Raw genomic sequence first — 12,274 nt, 5'->3', positions numbered from 1 at the left:
CCAGCTTTTCAGGTCTGCAGAGACTTTGAGAAATGTACTAATATATTCACAACAGGAGGAAAGTGCCAACAGAAACAGATCCTGAACTGGTTCCCAAACAGGATGACAAAGAATGTCCAGCAGACCACACACAACTCAGCCCCACTGCAATATCCACTTGTTTTGCTTCGCCCACCTATCAGCAGCCGGGAGCACTTCACCTGGGGACTAGATGGCTCCTGCCACTTAATTAAATTTTGCACTGAGCTCAGCAACTCTGAATCTGTGTTGTTAAAGGTATATATTTCTCCCAAATAGTTCAGTTTCTAAGGGATGTTTCCTTTGAGAAAAAATAAGGGTGGTGGGAATAGGGACAGTGTACAAATAAGAGAGTTAAGTTTATGTTCTGAAATTGCACACTGGTATATACATTATCTGTGTATAAAGTGCCTATACATCTCTCCAATTCTTTTGTTTCAGAGCAGTTTTATTTTTAATTGTGTGAATGTTGTTTTAAATAACAAAGTGTTAAAGTACGACTAAGATAAACTATTGCCGAAACCTGGACAGCCAATACAAATTTAATAAAGTCAGTTTCTAGTTTGCTGTTCTCTGGAAACAGAATATTTTCAAGAGATTGTGAAATTCCTGGAGCTGGCATCAACTGGGAGGATTTTTCATATTTAGATTATATACCCCGAAAACTCTTGATCTTAACCAGAGCAAGCGAGGCAACGCTCCACCTAAAATAACTTAAAAAGTCCCGACGCTAGCTGCCTTGCCTAAAATCTAAGCACCACAGACACAAAAAATGAAATGCTACGTACTGGAAAACATCTGTGGCGTCCTATTTAACTTCTGATTAATTGTAGATATGCCCCATGTGAAAACAATTGATATAAGGCTAAAAGAGATTGGTGATTATAAATTCCAAACATTTCAGAACCTTTATACGAGTTTTTTCAACCTTGGTTAATGCTTTAGTCCCAACACCTTTAATAAAATCAAGGTGACAGACCATGAAAACATTTACTTCAGAACTACAAGCAAATCTGATACTATTGTTGAAAGATGCCTGGGGGCACGTGGACTAGCGATCTGCGCCAAAGAGAAAGCCGGAGAGGTGGTAGAGGTGTGCGGTAGCTCTGCTTGGGACCGCGGGATTCTTCAGAAAGACTGCAGGGCTTTGAAATTTTAAACCAGCTAAAAGGGAAGACGCTGGAGTGCAAATCTATGCTGATCACAGGAAAAAGAGTGTTATCCAAAGGCAAATTTATTTTCTCATAAAAATCAGATTTTTTTTTCACATTTTAAGTAAAATGTGGTTTCATAAATTAATGCCTGTGCAACATGAAGGAGGCTGAGATGTGACCATAAAATTTTTTTCACACTGCAGTTCACAACTCACGCTTCATCCAGCATCAAGCCCAGACCCCGAAAATGCAAACAGGCAATTTCACAGCTAACTGAAACGTTGATTGTTAAATAACATAAACTTTTCAGACTTCCAAATCGTGTATTTCATAAAACAACAAGAAGTAGTTTTGTAATCCCCTGGATGTGAATCAGGGAGTAATAAAACTTTGATCATTTTAGGGACCTGAGAGATTTCTATTTAGCAATCATAATGTTATCTAAGAAAAGAACCGTTTCTGATCCATATCCATTATCATGTCTCCCTTGTTTTTACTGGCTAATAAAACTAGATACAAAAATCAGAGCATATTTATTTCATAATGTTGGGATCAGTGTTTATTTCTGAAAATATTTTTTCTCTTCTGTGTTGTGATAGCTTTCTGAGAAAGTCCCTATATGTAATGAAGGTTGAAGATACTGCATACACTCCAGGGATTTCAGAATGCCAAATATATGGACATTTCCCAAAGAATGATTATTTTGGAGAGAGAATTGAGGTCTGATGTTGCACAAGTAAAAGTGAAGTGATTGCACAGGGGGAAAAAATACTATGTTCCTTGAGAAAGTGACCAGAGTTTCCTATTTTACTGCATCAAATTAAGTCTAAAAAGATATGGTTGCCTTTGTTCTCACATGACAAGAAAAATAATTTTTTCTTATAATATGATTAGGCAAAATTTATTCAAATTATATAATATGGGCTGTATCTGAAGAAAAAATGAATTACATGCAAATAGAAATGTCATTTGAAACAAATAAAGTTGGATCTCCATTACTTAGAAACATAAATGTTCTCTCCAATTAAAAGAATCTTAAATTAAAGCAATAGTCTATTAAGCAAATCCCACATTAGATAAATAATTTAATTAATAGAATTATAATTACCATCTCTTCTCTTGTCAAATTCTGTGAAAATTTTGTCAAAATTGTAATCAAATATTTAGTTTCTATAAAATCATGTTTTCTATTTATGTTGCTATTTACAATTATAATAGATACTATTAATTAAAGAAAATTTGTTCTTTCATCATTAATCTCTAATTTGAATATTATTTTAAAATCCATTTCTGTGTGTGTGTATATGGATATGAATGAAATCATGCCATTCTTTGTATATAAGGAAAAAGTATTCCATTTAATTTGCCTATTAATTCAACCTTTCTGTTGGCTTTAAGTTCAAAATAAATGAGAATAAAGAATGATTTGGGGTGTTGGAAAAAAATAACTAATAAAAATAAATTTCTTATACAACCCACTAGAATCATGACAATTCCTTTTTAAATAAGTTTATTTTTATTGTTAATCATGTATATTATATGTATCTCTCTAGAGATTGGAGCCTTAGAAAGACTTTATGACTCTCCGGATTGCAATGTGTTTTTTACCATTTCAACACCCAGTTCTTAATTTAAAAAAGACATTCAATTACTCTACCCTTCATAGTTACTTAAATTACAGAGCCTATATAACTTTCAGCATTATCCATGGCAAACAAAGTCACAACATAAATATGTAGAACGCTTTATCATTTTCAAGGCATTTTCACACATAAAACCTTGAGAGATGGGCAGAGATTCCACGTTGTTTAACATATGAGAACACTGAGATACAGAAGACTCAAGTGGTCTCCACTAGATTTCAGATCTTAGTAACTGAATTGGAAATACAATTCAAGTTTTAAGACACCTCGTCTAGATTTAGTCTCGTCTAAAGACTAAACATGCATAGATGTGGCAGCTCCCCAAGGCCTGAAAATTCTTCATAGCAAGCAATAGTATAAATGAATTTTAACATCCTTCTTCCCAGATATCTAATTCCAACTGCATATTTTAATGTTTATAAACTGAGGAGAATCATTCACATAAACTGTCTAAAAGTTTTAAAGGTGGAGCATATTGACTTTGGAGGTGACATGTGGGGCTGGAACCAGGAAGTGTTTGGATGTACTGAATCCAAGTCAAAGTGGCCATCAATATTCTGGAAGTCCCATGTTCTGAGTGTTATCCCACCTGGTATGGCTCTGACAAAGTTTAAATGCTAATTGGGCGACTGCTAGCTCTGCATCTGGAGCAAGGTATTCAGTCTTAGCCTTAGGTTCCTCATCTCTAAAATAAAGCTCATAATACCTCATTTGCAACGATTTTTGTGAGCATTAAATGAGTTAATGTGAGTAAAGCAGTTGAACAGTCTACCAATTTCCCAGGACTGCCATAACATATTATCTCAAACTGGTTGATTTAAAATAACATAAATTTATTCTCTCACAGCCCTGGAGACCAGAAGTCGGAAATTAAAGTATCGTCAGGGCCACACTCCCTCTTAGACTCTAGGGGATAATCCTTCCTCACCTCTTCCAGCTTCTGGTGGCCCCAAGTATTCCTCAGTTTGTGGCAACAAAGCTCCAATCTCTGGCTCTTTTTTTCCAGATGGTTTTCCCCTCTGCCTCCACTTCAAATCTTCCTCTGCCTTTCACTTACAAATACACTTGTCATTGAGTTTAGGCCCACACAAATAATCCAGAATGATCTCAATTTTGAGAATCTTGGCTTAATCACATCTGCAAAGACCCTTTTCACAGGTTCCAGGTATTAAGACATGGACATATCTTTTTAGGCGGTCACCATTCAAACATTACAGTGCCTGGGGACAAATTTTGTGCTCCCCTACTTCTTATTATCTTTGAGTCAGACCATAAAATGTGGTCAATTTTGGAGTGATTAGCCCAGTGGTTCTCAGTCTTGATTGCATATTAGAATTGCCTGGGGCATCTTTTAAAACCCCAATACATGAGTTGCATTATAGACCAATTAAGTCAGAATGTCAGGGGGTAGAACACAAGCTTCTGTATTTTTGAAAGCTCTCCAGGTAATTCCAATGTACAAAGTTAGAAAGTGCTGGACAAGAGCACAGTTGGAGGCTGGTCATAGAGACCCTGGGTTTTCTGAATTAAACCAGAATCTTTGGCTTTTATCTGTTCAACAAATCCAGTATTTTGGGTATAGGAACATAGAAGAATTAATAATTTCATCAGCTCACCCATGCAAACTATGCTGCTTGACTCCTACACACCATTTCCACCTATGCTTTGTGCCAACTCTCATCTGTAGGAGTAGAGTTTAACAGAAGGGTTTAAAGCATGATTTTATGGAAACTTAAGAGATAAAATAAATCAAGCTCCAACTTCGTGGCCTTGTTGATTCAAGAGCACTATTTGTAATGGGGCTGAATCTAGACATAACATCTTGTCTCCAAATCTTAAATAAGTGAAGGCTTTGGGCAATGTTGGAAACACTGTATTGATGGAAGAGCACTTTTTTAAAGTTCCTAAGTACGTCTTCCTAATTAAAACACCATCCTGTTTTTTTACAACAGCTTTTGGGGTGTTAATTTCTGTAGGAGATAGTTGCTGGGCTGGGCTGTCCAAAGTGTTAGTAAACTCAATTCTTTCAGTTATTTTCTGTCAATGTTGTTTCACATGCTGACCTTCTCCATGGATTACAGATTTCCTTTCACAGCAAAATGCCACAAGAAACTTGGGAAAGAAACCTGATACAGTGCCACTTGCCTCAGGAAGCCTGCATATATCACAGTCAAACACTACCACCATGCACAGATTAAACACATAGACCCCTGCTGACATGTACATCATATTCAACGCACTGCTCTTTTCTACCTCGGTTGGCTATTCACTCATCAAATGCAAGTCTTCAAGAGGTCCCATCAGTGATCCCTTCTGTCCTTATGGCCTCAACTTGTCCTCTCTGAAAACATGATCCCAGAAACCATCCTAAGACCTTCTTAACCTATAAAGAATGTATACTTGATAAAGAAGACTAGGGTGCCTATCCCAGGGTTATTTGCTTTCAGAACACACCATTAGGTCAAAACTATAAAGCCCCAAATTTTAACATTTAGGCATTAACTTGATTTTGAGACATATTTTGGGATACCAGAATGGTGAGTCTGATGCCTTAAAATCACACAACATAGCTGTCCACTTATTCTCCCTACACATTAACCTATACCCAGACCTGGCAATTTTGGAGCATCCATTGATTGCACTGGTTATAAACTACCCATCTACAGCATAAGAATCGCATAGAGTAACTGGAATCAGGGAGACTGAAGTCTGCTTGGGAAGGGGACATAGATTCTGGGAAACTTGAGTTTTTTGGCCAGGAGAAAGAAGTGGGAGTATGTGAACGCTCTAAAATTTCCATCCTCCAGGAGATGGATCAAAACATGCAAAATCATTCAGTTTATACTTACATGGATAGTAAAATTATATTTTAAAAAACAAGAGGATGAATATCACAGAAGTCAGGATAAAGGTTACCACTGTGGGAAGGAATAAATGTAACGAAGAAGTGGCAGTAGAGGGTCTCTAAAATAGAGTAGTGTTCTATTTCTTAATTGATAGACAGTTCCACATGTGTTTATTTTATTATTATTTATACAATAAATGTTTTTTATATTCTTCTCTATGAAGCTATATTTCACAATTTAAAAAGATAGCAGGGTTAACCTAAACTATGAAATATAAAAAAGACTTTTTTTTCTTCCATTTACTTCCTATGCTCTTTTATTTCGACAGTACCCTTGATTTGTACATTTATGTCAATCATTAAACAACAGTTCCATTAACATGTAACATCTTTAAGTTGAAAAGTGTTTATACTCCATCTTTAAAACACAAGGGAAGTTCTCTTCAGGAGTAGGACAGAGCAGGGAAACAATAGCTCTGCTCATTAAAAATGTTTCATCATCACCATTTCTGAAGAAGAAAAATCCTAAGAGATAAGTGAAGTGACTTCTATTGACACAAAAGAAGTCATTGGAAAGAGGGCTCGAGCACAGGCAGAAAAATGCCATTTACCTAGTCTTCCTGTCCAATTTTCCAAGAGTTTTTCCTGGGAAGTTTTCCATTATTTAACTTTTTCTTTTCTTTACAGAGTTTATATATTTCCCCCCAACTGCTGCTGGTTTTCACCCCAATTATGCCTGCAAAAGCCATTTGTGAAGTTGGCTGGGAGATTTTTTTTTTCTTTTCTTTTTTTTTAAACAGAGGGTGTGTGGATCCAGAAATGCTGGACTAGACTCCTGAATCTGGCCCCTTATCCCTACTCCCTTCCTTGGGAATGGCCTGAAGAAATGCCTCTGCCCAGGGCTTGCTACATTTGTAAGTGGATTTTTTCCATTGCATGTGGGAGTCTTGAGGACTTACTTATTAATCTTGAGAAATGTAACAATGGTAAAAATTTTAAATAGTTAACACAAACAAATAGCCTTCAAATCAGAGTTATTAAAAAAACTTGTATTCTGTTAATGTGGATACAAAAGTGGCAAGTAGAATTTCAACTATATTTTTTCTTTTACTCTAAAAAAGTAATTTTGGAATGATCATAGGAAAGGTAATGTTCTTTTTACTTTATATAACAGAGATCACTGGGGTGAAAATTGAGGGGCTCTGTAGCTATAAAAAATAGTTTTTAATCCATGTAAGAACTTAATTGTCATTTCACAGTAGCTTGCTTTTCCCCCTAATTTTCTTATCCATAAATGTAATGACTCACACATTCAAATTCTGTTTTAATATCCCAGAAGGTTTAATGGGTTTTGTTTGTTGGTTTTGGCAATTTTAGCAAACCTTACGATTCCTTTGCAAAGTAACAATATTGAAATATTATGTATACTGATTTTAGGTATTGAAACTGATAATTAAATTAGAATTGTTGTGGGAATGAATTTGGTAACACAGACTCTCAGGCTTTCTTTGGTCGTGCCAGTACTTAGATCCTCACATTTTCTACTCTAAAAAAGAAAAAAGAAAAAAAGAGGCTGTTCTTTAAGTTATAGTACAAAGTATTCAAAGATGTTCCTAAATTCAGCAATTGCTTAGCCACCAGTGAAGAGAAATTAAGTTATTCAGAACTGCTGACGTTTTGAATAAACCAAGTGAATAAAGGCTCTCATTTAGGTTTACCATGATTAAGTGGAGAATATTGAGTGAAAGAGCAGAGTACACCCCGGCGGTGCCCTTCGCTCATTTGACCATGGGGTGGCGCTGTAAGGCCCAGATTTGCCCACACTCGTTCTCTTAGCGCTGTTGTAGGCAGCAGAGAGTGAAACTTGTCAAGCTCTCAGTCTTGTAGCTCCTTTTCACTGTACATGTATAGTTACAGTAAAAACCCACGGACTGTCCAGCACTGATGAAAATTACAAAGTAATTAGAAATCGGTTGGACATTTGTATACTTAGCTATCCCAAGTATGTTTATACAGGTGATATAAATTAAAGTTTTGGATAAAAGGAATAGTATAATAGCACTATAATTTCAAAGTTTGAATTAAACTTTTTTTCTTAAAATATTTTAGTAGATTGAAGAAAGGAAACCCTCACATCTAACTGCCCAGGGATCTATTTTTAACTTTTTAATAAATTATGCCATGCAACACAGTTTTAAAATCCAATGTCTCAAAGTGATTTAAAGTTATTGAAGTCAGAGTTAGTGTGTATATTTTTTCATGATAAAAGATTTCAAACTAGCATCTTTGTTTTAGTTTAGCACGTTGGACTATGCCCTCTGAGAAGTATTAAAGAAATATGCAAAGTCTTGGAATAAACTACAAATTAAACTCTGTTCCCCTAATAATCTCAATCATTTTTATTGTTCAACTGGGCAAGATATATTGCTCTGTGCAAAGGGTAAAAAGAGAGCACTCCGTTTTCAAAGAGAAAGAAGCACAGAGAATAAGGTTCACAGCTATAGAAATACATATGATTCATTTTAACATGAAGCCTTTTTAAAGACAGTGGTCTTCTATTGTCAAGAAGAAAGTATTCTTCCATATGCACAGTTTGGATCATGACATATCTACCTTTTTTTTATCTTACTCATTTTAGTTAATATTATATTATGGGCACTCGCCCAAATTATTATATGCTCTAAAAAGCTAATTGTTGATGACTATCATAATTGTTTTTAACAATTTGCTTAGTAATCATTGTGTGAACTATTTTCTATTTATCTAAATAATGGTTTAATAATTATTGTAAATAAAATTGTCATGGATATACGTGTGTGTACATTTATATGTACATACATATACATATATATACATAAATTCTTATCAAGCAACTGTCTTTATATTTTTAAAGCAAGTTTTTTTAGTATAAAAATAATACATCTGATCTTAACTTTAAAAATCATTTTTTGAAAAGAAGCCATTCATTATACAAAATTAGATCACTATAAGCTTCCATGATATAAAATTAATTGTATGCAGACAAGAGTTCCTTTTTGTCTGGATGTCAAACTCCCTAATAAGATGAACTGATACCAAATCTACTTAGATCAATTTTGAGATTTACATTTCTAAAACTAGAAAAGCCACTTCCAGAACTATTTGTTATTATCTCAATTAATGTGAAGCTTACATGTTCAAGAGATCTGAAATATTAAACCTAATTTAATATTTAAATGTTAATGTTTTATATTATTTTCTACAGAAGTATTCAGATTTGAAAGGGAAACCAAGAGCTACGCTGGAGAAAACTTTGATGCCCCAACCCTAAGAAGTGTCCTACTTTTTAAGAGGCTCATGTACTGAATTTTGTGCATTAAAATGAGTTCCCCAAATGAAGACTGCTAAAAAAAAAAAAGAAAAGAAAGAAAGAAAAAGAAGACATTTTTGTATGATCTCAAACTAATCGGTGAAAACTTGAAGATATAAAGGGTTATGCTTGACTATAGAGTTAAGCATATGGTGTCTGCTTTGAAATTCTCTGTTTGGGTATGAACTTTTTCAGACGTTTTCAAGCAGTCTCTTTTCTTTGACGTTCTGTTTATACACATCAAAATTTCCTACTGAAGAAAACCTTTTCCTCTTTAAAAATTTTGAAAGTGAGAAAATAAAAGCATTTTCATAGCATAAAACTAAAAAATTCACACTTAAACTGTGAAAACTAGCAATACAGGTTAAAGCAGAAGGTTCAAAACCCTACAACTGTTTTCATCGAACCAAATTTCATCTTTAACTTTTTTTTCTACTGTTACTTAAACAACTTTTAAATCCATTCCGATAACAACTTGGAAAATTGAAGTATTTTATTCCCACATCACAAAAGGCATTTCTTCAACAGGGCAATTTTTAAGGGTTCTACGTATACTAAAGAGAAGACCCTTTTAACTGAGAACTTTTCTGAAGGTACGAAAAGTTCCATACTGTGAGGGCTTTCCTTTCACAATCTCAGCCAAAGGTAGACATGAAAAGAGAAATTATCTAAACTTCTAGAGAGCAGTGACCACGAGGAACTTAATTCTTTTTATAGTACCCAGGCCAGAGCTGGGTGCAGGTGGGTGTCTTCCTAACAGAATTTGCCGGATGCAATGAGCAGCACTGTGGAAGTCAAATCCTCCCGCTTTCCATCTGTGGATGTCTGTCATTTGGGGACAATGACCAGCACTATATTTTCTTAACCCAATATGGACAGAGAACGTGTTTGGATTGTATTGTGTGACATCCCCTTCTCTATCGAAAAGGCCCAAGAGGGGGAGGGGGTGGGGCCTGGCGTTTTAAGGATGGGTCTAATGCGTTCAGCTGTTATCACACTTTGCTGATTGTAATCACTTGTTTTATGGTTTCTTTTCCAGCTGCTCAAAAAATTCATTGCGGTGTCTTCTAGGTTTATTTTTAATATCCTGTAATTCAAAGATCTAAGAAAGAAGAGTTGAAATAGAAATCCATGTCCTGATTTCCTCTCCATTTTTTTCCTCATGGGGAAGACAGGATTTAGGATTTGGACACATTCTTCAAAATCTTTTCTGGTAAAACGTGTTCTTTTCTATAGGGAAGGAGCCAGCCTGGAGCACATTCACAGGCTTATTCAATTGATGGAGGAGTTGGGAAAAGACCCTATGTAAACATACAAAAATGTTTTTAAAAGTTCATTCTTTCTTCAGAGCATTTATAATTAAAAAGTTTCTTTTTTGAGAGTGGTAGCAAGACACTAGTACTCTGTGGCCATCTTAGGATATCTAGCTTCCCTACGTATTTTCTCTAAACCCTGTTGTTCTAAACCTTGTTTAGTAAAGGTTAAAAGTGAATAGCTCTGTAAGCTGCAGAATGCTTTCCTACTTAGGTACGCTGAAAGACAATGTGAGGGGGTTCCCCACATGTCCTGTTTCTGAAAATATCTTGACTTACACTTTAAAATCGATGTACTTCAGGGAAAGTATAAGGTATCAGTTTTCTCTGTTTTCTTCTGTCAGAGTAATCCTATGAAGAGTGGGATCTGAGAAATGATTCAGCTAGAATTATAGGTTGCCATTTCTACATTTTCCACTTTGTGACAATACTTTCAGTCATTTTTAAGTCTTTTACAAGCCCATACAAAAACAAAAAAAACAAAAAAAAAACCCCAACCGAAAAAACTGCTTGTGAATCAGAAAGACCCAGTTTCTTGTTTTCAAAGAGGGGTAGTTTTATTGTCTGTCCACTGTCACCACAGCTGTCAGCAAGATGTCTTAAACATCCTAATTGTCACCAGGGATCAGATTGTTCCTTAATTAATTGTTTAGATCAGCTAATCTATATCCATCATCTGTAAAGCGTGGTAGTCCCAAGCATCCTATAATTTAGATAAAACTCCCATCCAGGGTGTAAACAACAATTGTTTGGGTGACCAAGGGTCACCAGACCAAAAAGCCTACCTATGGGTGGAACAAGAGTGTGAATTGTAAACTGAGGACTGGATGAGCCTTCCAGCTTACAAGCTCAGACCACCTGCATGTGTCCCATTTGAACAACTACAAATCAGTAGAAGATTCTGTTTCATTGATTTCAATATGCCAAGAACCCAAAGAGAGCAGACAGCCAAGGTCGCTGCTAAAATCAGCTCCTAAGTCTGCACTTGTACAGGCTTTGAAAAGGGTACTCTTTATGACACAAAGGTGCGGCTGGATTTCTGAGTTATTTGCAAACCTTTCTTGAGTTAAATTTCTAAAAGCATGCAATAATACAGTGTAAATTATATATGTAATACACACATTTCATATCAGAACACAGCCTCCCTTCCCAGAATCACTGCTGTAGTCAGCTCTCCAAAACAATTAGTTAATTCATTATTTTACACTGTGAAATAGTTCTTGTAGTCATCTGCTCATTGTTCCATTCAATAAAAATTTATTTAAAACCCATTTGATCCAGGCAAGAAAGTTTTCATGCCTCAGAAATGCAAACCATTTAGAAAGGAGCCATCACCTTACATTTACATAGTTCTTATTTCAAAGTGCTTTCAAAAGAACTAATGAATTTATATAAAATTAAACAAAAATATAAGCAACCAGGTCTTTGTCCTCAGTTTATTGAGCAGAAGTGAATAAGGGGACAACGACAAATCTATTTATGGTAAATGACAAACAAACACGTTAGCCTTTTCAGAAGAACCATTCGTCCATTCGTTAAGATGCCTTAAGAAGAGGGATCCAGGGATTTTTTTTTTTTTTTTTTAATAAAAGTTTGGGAAACCTGCCACACTTTATCTCCCTCATTCAGACTTAGCACAGATCCCATTAATTTTGCAGTAAAGAACCCTATTCATTTTGTTTAGCTGGTGCTTCCCTCACTTGGATTTATTTTTATAATCTTACCCTATTAATATCTAATAGAACCAGGGTGCTATGGAACAGGCCCTGGAAAAATAATAAAATGAGAGCAATTGCTAAATAATAAGAATAACCAGCGCTGACTGTGGCTTGCCTGTTTGCCAGACATTATTTTAAGTATTTTACACATGTGATGTAAGTACTCTTATTATTCCCATTTTGCAGGAAGACTGATTCACCAAGAGGTTAATTAATTTATCCAAGATCACAAAT

General features: G+C 35.3%; 1 long non-coding RNA gene across 1 annotated transcript; it reads left to right on the top strand.

Annotated features, from left to right (window-relative positions):
- Positions 1–6,392: 6,392 nt before the first annotated feature.
- Positions 6,393–11,904, top strand: LOC148758790 (uncharacterized). The gene is made up of 2 exons (XR_016019744.1): positions 6,393–6,574; positions 8,905–11,904. It is a non-coding gene; the product is annotated as an uncharacterized LOC148758790 (long non-coding RNA).
- Positions 11,905–12,274: the final 370 nt, after the last annotated feature.

This window comes from Rhinolophus sinicus, chromosome 2 (genome assembly GCF_057876585.1).
Source record: "Rhinolophus sinicus isolate RSI-liver-muscle chromosome 2, RSI-T2T, whole genome shotgun sequence".
NCBI lineage: Eukaryota > Metazoa > Chordata > Mammalia > Chiroptera > Rhinolophidae > Rhinolophus > Rhinolophus sinicus.
The sequence above is the reverse complement of the archived record's forward strand: the minus strand, read 5'-3'. Positions and strand labels throughout refer to the sequence as shown.